Genomic DNA, 7,011 nt, shown 5'->3' with positions numbered 1-7,011 from the left:
ACATCTTTCTGAATTTTTTTCTAATTGAACTTAATCGATTAAAATATGGTTTTAGGTATTTAAAATTGTCAAATTAATTCTACATTTATTTCATTCGATATCTTGATATGCTTGTTTAAATTGTTTAAGATATAGGATGTAAGGATCAATTGAAAAAATGGAAGAAAAGCATGTTGTTGAGTTAAGAAATTAACTAAATTAATTAGTGATGACAAACATTATTTTTGAGCAAAATAAATAATTAGTGTTGATTAATTATATTTACTTATTAACTAATTGTTTATTGTTGCAGGCCAAATGTTAATAGCTCAAATGGAATAAAAGGCATTCAGCAAAGAATATTGGGCTGAAAGCAAAATAAAGAGCCCAAGCAAAAGCAAAGAAAGAAACCAAAGAAATTAAAACGGGCCAAGCATACCAATACCCGATCCAAGCCCGATCTGGTTTCAGAAATGCAAATCCCTCTCTTTTGCTTAACCAAAAGCAACGTCCTTTTCCTCTCTAATCAAGTCACATCAAGACTTCAGTAAAGTAAGAAAGAGAAAGAGAAGAAAAGCTTCCTCCATAAGCCAGCAGTAACAATAGAAATCTTCCAAGGTCAACTTGATCTGAGCCCTTGAAAACCAACTTGGTCTCCAAGTATCACTTGTGACCGTAGATGTGGAGCAGAATAGGGCAGAGAACCACTTTCCCTTGAGTGCCATTTTCGGATATAGCAGAGAGTTGGGAAGAAGGGATGAATATCTGATTCATGCAAGATGAGATGGATTACCTTTCTTAAGCTTGATTTGGTTTGGATTTTCTGTTCTTTGCTTCTGTGCCTCAAGCTTCAATTTTCTCTTTCTTGCTTCTTTGGTTACTGGCTTATGGAGGAAGCTTTTCTTCTCTTTCTCTTTCTTACTGTACTGAAGTCTTGATGTGACTTGATTAGAGAGGAAAAGGACGTTGCTTTTGGTTAAGCAAAAGATAGGGATTTGCATTTCTGAAACCAGATCGGGCTTGGATCGGGTATTGGTATGCTTGGCCCGTTTTAATTTCTTTGATTTCTTTCTTTGCTTTTGCTTGGGCTCTTTATTTTGCTTTCAGCCCAATATTCTTTGCTGAATGCCTTTTATTCCATTTGGGCTATTAACATTTGGCCTGCAACAATAAACAATTAGTTAATAAGTAAATATAATTAATCAACACTAATTATTTATTTTGCTCAAAAATAATGTTTGTCATCACTAATTAATTTAGTTAATTTCTTAACTCAACAATCTCTCCCTTGATGACAAACATGATTTAAGCTATAATCAAAAGGAAATGAGTTAGAGTCAGGTTTAGAAAACTCCCTTTGATTTTTGTCATTTGCTTTTATGTTGCTCCCCCTTTCCTTTTCAAGAATAGCTCCCCTGAATTTATGCTCTTCTCTTCTTTCCTCAGGGTCAGAATCAGATAGCAACATATCATAATCAGCCCAACATCAAGCTATTACCATCAGCAAACAGATTCAGCATGTGAAAACAAGTATTAATGCAGCAAAGATTATTCAACATGCAAACTCAAGTATGGATGCAGCAAAAATCCCAAAAAAATACTAGGGTCCTATATTACTCCCCCTTTTGTCATCAAGGGCGGATAATAAACAAGATCAACAAAAACAAAGTCTTGTATCCTGCAGAAAAGAGTTAGAGCACAGTTCAAAGTGCTAACTAAACTACCAAAGGTGCAGTAACATCCAGAGTTATTACAGTCATCCAAAATGAAACAGTTTAAAAGTATTAAAGAAGCAGAATTCATGAGACAAAAAGAGAGCAGCAACAACAGTTTTTATGAGACAAATCCTAGGCATCAGAACCATTCCCCTCGGAAGCAGCTTCCTCTTCAACATCCGTGGCAATGTCTTCATCATTTTGAAGGTTGTCAATGAAAGTCATCAGGACAGCCACCCTATCCCTTGATTTCTTCAGAAAGTTCTCATGCTTGCTAGCCAGCTTCCTTTTCTCTTTGCTCAATTCAATCAAGTGATTCGATTGGGAGACAAAATCTTGAGCAACATCCCTGACCACATTCAGCAGAGTGGATTTCTTCCCAGTGGAGATGGAAGTGCCCTCAGTGGAAGGAGCAGTAGAATCATCTGGAATGAACACTTCATCATCATCATCTAGAACCACTCTCTCAGATCGAGTTGGTCCTTTTTGCTGTTTCACTGAACCACCTCCCTTTAGATATGAATGTCTATTTTCATATTTCTCATTGGTCAAGTCAACACCAAAATACTCAAAAATGCAAGTTAGAAACATGCCATAAGGAAGAGCTTTGTCCTTTTCACTTCTAACAAAGTCAAACATGTATCTAACCATCAAATATGCAAATGAAATTTCAGTTTTAGTGAGAAGGGCATATAAAACAAGAGTATCAGTGTAGGAAACCCTTTGATATGAGCTGCTTTGAGGCAGAATAATATGATTGACTATTCGGTGCAGTTGAGCACGCTCATATCCTAGGGCTTTGTGAGTGGGTGTAATGCCATCTATTAAGGAGATATGTTCACAAATACTAGCCAGGACATCATTGTAAGAAACACCAACTCCTTCATCCCACTTAACTGACGTGTAGGCACAGGGCCCAACATCAGTATACTTCAAAGCATCACTGATTGTCTCATTGTTTAAAACGATATCTCGGCCCTTGACATACGAATGAGCAGTGCCTTCATGATAAGTCATGTTTGCATAAAACTCTTTGACCAACAAGGGATAAACAGGTTTTTTGATGTCAAAAAGGTGATTCCAGTCCAGAAAAATCAAGTTATCAATAAAAGGAAAACCTTTTCTTTTCAAAGATGGCAAATCAGCGAGAAAAGAGGGACATAGGGTACGATATTGGATAACCTTCTCATAAAAATCATTATTCATGGCAGATTTGAATCTATAAGGGTTATAGTTCGAATGAGAAGTCAAAAAATGAGCTTTGTGATCAAAAGGTCCAATGTCTGGTTCTTTAACATTCTGGAGAGGGACTCGAGTATTACCTCGTTGAGAGCGCATTGGAACCGACCTGGATTTTGGTTGTGTTGGTTCGGGTATGGGTTCCTCAGTCGCCTGACGTTTGCCTTTGGAGGAGCCAGGCTTTGCTGAACTTGGTTTTGAGGAGCCAGGCTTAGAAGGTGTGGCCTTCGGTGGTGGCGTCGGCTTGACAGAGGCAGGAAACCTTGGAGTGTTTTTGGTCCGAGGTAGGAGAGGTAGGAGGAGAAGGAGAAGGGGGGTAAAGGTGCGGTCTTGAGAGCGAGTGGAAGGCTTTGTGGGTAGCTTGAAAACCTTTTCACAAGGAGCCCTTTTTGCAATGGTTTTCTTCCTCATTTGGTTAGTTTCAATCTTTTGAGGGAAGAGATGCAGTAAAGTGAGTGGGAAGAAACCGAAGAGTGTGTGGAGAAGTTATGTAGGGAAGAGAGGGAGTGTTGGTAACCGTACCCAAAAAGTGGATTTCCAAAACCATGCAACTGCATCACCATTTGAAAAGACTTGAAAAGACATGACCTCATTCAAGAAAGATTTTATTTGATTTTAAAAAATAAAAGGGAAGTTAATTTTAAAATTTGAGAAAAACAACAAAATTAACCTGAAACACCTTTTTGGGCCAAAATTAAATCCTCTTGAAAACCTTTTGGGCTACAAAACATTTATTGAAAACCTTTCATGAAACACACAAGTCATCAAAAATTAACAAACAAGATTGTAACATTCATATTTGGGCCTTGAGGTGATATGAAATTAATGAAACACATTTGGACCACTCTTGATCTGAATATTGAGGTTGACCTAGATTAAGATTCATTTGAAACAAGCCCAAAACACGTTGACTTGATGGAAACGTTCATCACCTGCTTAGAATTGTCTCATGTCTGTTTATGAGACAAAAAACTCCAGCAAATACATCAGCATTTTTCAAACAAGGAATCATAACTCAAAATTCCTAGACAAGTCCTAAGCATGCAGAATCTATCCTCAGCTAATGGTTTTGTAAAAATATCTGCTAATTGCTCCTCTGATTTGACAAATTGAATACTAATATCCCCTTTTTGGACATGTTCTCTTATTGAGTGAAATTTCACTTCAATATGTTTAGTCCTAGAGTGCAAAACTGGATTTTTAGAAATATTAATGGCACTCATATTATCACACAGCAGGGGAATATTTTCAGCATTTAATTTGTAATCAGCAAGCTGCGTTTTTAACCATAAAAGCTGAGAACAACAAGAAGAAGCAGCTATATACTCAGCCTCTGTAGTGGAAAGGGCCACCGTTGGTTGCTTCTTACTTGACCATACATTTAAGGACTTCCCAAGGAAGCAACATAAACCAGAAGTGCTCCTTCTATCAACTCTATCACCAGCAAAATCTGCATCACAATAACCAACTGCAGAAAAATCATCAATCTTAGGATACCAAAGACCAAAATTGGATGTGCCATGAACATATCTAATGATCCTTTTAACTGCAGAAAGATGTGACTCTTTTGGTTTGGATTGGAACCTAGAACACAATCCAACACTTTGCACAATATTGGGTCTAGAGGAAGTTAAGTACATAAGAGAGCCAATCATTCCTCTATACCTAGTCTCATCAACATCTTTTTTAGTTTCTCCCTTATCTAATTTAGAATTAGGATGCATAGGAGTTCCCATGGGTTTGGCATTTTCCATACCAAATTTCTTAACTAATTCCTTGGCATACTTCTCTTGATGAATGAAAATACCTTTTTCAGTTTGTTTAATTTGCAGCCCAAGGAAGAAATTAAGTTCACCCATCATACTCATGTCAAATTCACTTGTCATGAGTTTTCCAAATTCAGAACAAAGGGATTCATTTGCTGATCCAAAAATAATGTCATCAACATATATTTTGACTAGAATAAAAGAATCATTAGAGTTCTTGATGAATAGAGTTGTGTCAGTGGTGCCTCTTTGAAAACCATTTTTCAAAAGAAAAGAGCTAAGTCTCTCATACCAAGCTCTAGGAGCTTGTCTTAAACCATAGAGAGCTTTAGATAGTTTGAAAACATGATCAAAATGCTCTTTATTTTCAAAACCAGGAGGCTGCTCCACATACACTTCTCTATCTATCACTCCATTCAAAAATGCACATTTCACATCCATTTGGTATAATTTAAAACCACAAAATGCAGCATAAGCTAAGAGAAGTCTTATGGCTTCCAGTCGGGCAACAGGGGCAAAGGATTCATCAAAGTCTATTCCTTCTTCTTGGTCATATCCTTGAGCCACTAGCCTTGCCTTGTTTCTTGCAATGCTACCATCTTCTCCCAACTTGTTCCGAAAAATCCACTTGGTGCTGGTCACTTTCTTTCCACTTGGCCTTGGAACCAAAGTCCATACTTGGTTCTTTCCAAACTCAAGAAGCTCATCCTCCATAGCTTTAACCCAAGAAGGGTCACTAAGTGCTTCCTTGACGTTTTGAGGCTCTATTTGTGAAAGAAGGGCAATGTTTGATCCTTCATTTGCCTTTCTAGTGGAAGACCTTGTTTGCACTCCATGAGAGACGTCCCCAATGACAAATTTCTCAGGATAATTCTTCAAGAATCTCCATTCACGAGGTCTGGTGGACTTGGAGGCACATTCATTCACCAAGGGATTCTGAACGCTGCTGACTGCAGGATTTCCTTCAGATTCATGAGACAAAATGGAATTGTCTCTTGAATTCTCAGCATTAGCAATTTCTGGTTCAGCTTGTCCAGAACTCTCTTTTTCTTGATTTTGAGCAGCTTCACCTTCCTTTTGTGCTTGATTTCCTGCATCACATTCTTCCATAAAGCTTTGTACCAAGTTAGTATCACAAAATGTAACATGTATGGACTCCTCAATAATTCTAGCATCTTGATGATAAACCCTATATGCTTTATGATGCACATAAACTAGTTATGCTACGATTTAGGAAATTGCACGATCGGCAAAATTCCTTCCGGCAAGTGCACCGGTTATCGTCAAGTAAAAACTCACAATAGAGTGAGGTCGAATCCCACAAGGATTGGTTGAGTGAGCAATTCGGATTAGAAGTGTGTTCTAGTTGAGCGGAATCAAGATTGAGATGAGTATTGCGGAATGTAAAAGTGGCGGGAAAAGTAAATGACAAGAAATTGAAATGGCGGAATCTTAAATTGCATGAATTAAAGAGCAGAAACTAAATTGCTGAAATTAAAAGGGAATGGGGGTGATTGCATGAATTGAGTAGCAGAACGTAAAGAGAAAGTGGAAATCAGAATTGGGGAATTCATTGGGTTATAGGAGATATTGAGATCTCCGAATCAAAACATGTTTATCTCTTCCTCAACCAATGCGTTCATTGAATTTTGCTTGGCAATCTTATATGATTGGATCCCAATTCCTTGGCTCACCAATGCTCTCTAAAAACAAACAAATTCCCAATCCCTTGGTTTAAATGTTCATAAGAAGAGATGATGCTTGATCACTGATTATACCACACAATTTCATGAACCACAATTTGGTAGGATTACATGTCACAATATCCATCCAAACCCCAATCCAATCCACTGTGAGAAAGTTTCTCTAGCATGAATCCTCCATTCCTTTCCCAAGGCTCCGAAGGATTCCAAGTATGAGTAGTTTCTTTCCCAAGACAACTACTCAATGGAATTAGATCGAGAAGCTTTCTAACAAAATTCAAGAGAAAAGATTGAAGAAGAAGATAAACTATTATTGATTCATTGAATTACAATAGAGCTCCCTAACCCAATGAAAGGGGGTTTAGTGAATCATAGCTCTGAATTCAATTACAAAGAAAAGGAAAACTAGCTAAAAGTGAAAGTAAAAAGTCCTCTCTAACTTAACTTCTATCCTATTTATACACTTTCTATATTGAGCTTCAGTTGTGCTTCTTGGGCTTTGAGGCCTCTCCTTGCTTTCCTTTTGCCTTGGGTTTATGATCCATAACCTTGATGAGGTTGTTGATCCAAATCCTGTAACATTTATTGAGCCAACTTAGTGATAATCAA

The sequence above is a fragment of the Arachis hypogaea genome, chromosome 19 (assembly GCF_003086295.3).
Source record: "Arachis hypogaea cultivar Tifrunner chromosome 19, arahy.Tifrunner.gnm2.J5K5, whole genome shotgun sequence".
Classification (NCBI taxonomy): Eukaryota; Viridiplantae; Streptophyta; class Magnoliopsida; order Fabales; family Fabaceae; genus Arachis; species Arachis hypogaea.
The sequence above is the reverse complement of the archived record's forward strand: the minus strand, read 5'-3'. Positions refer to the sequence as shown.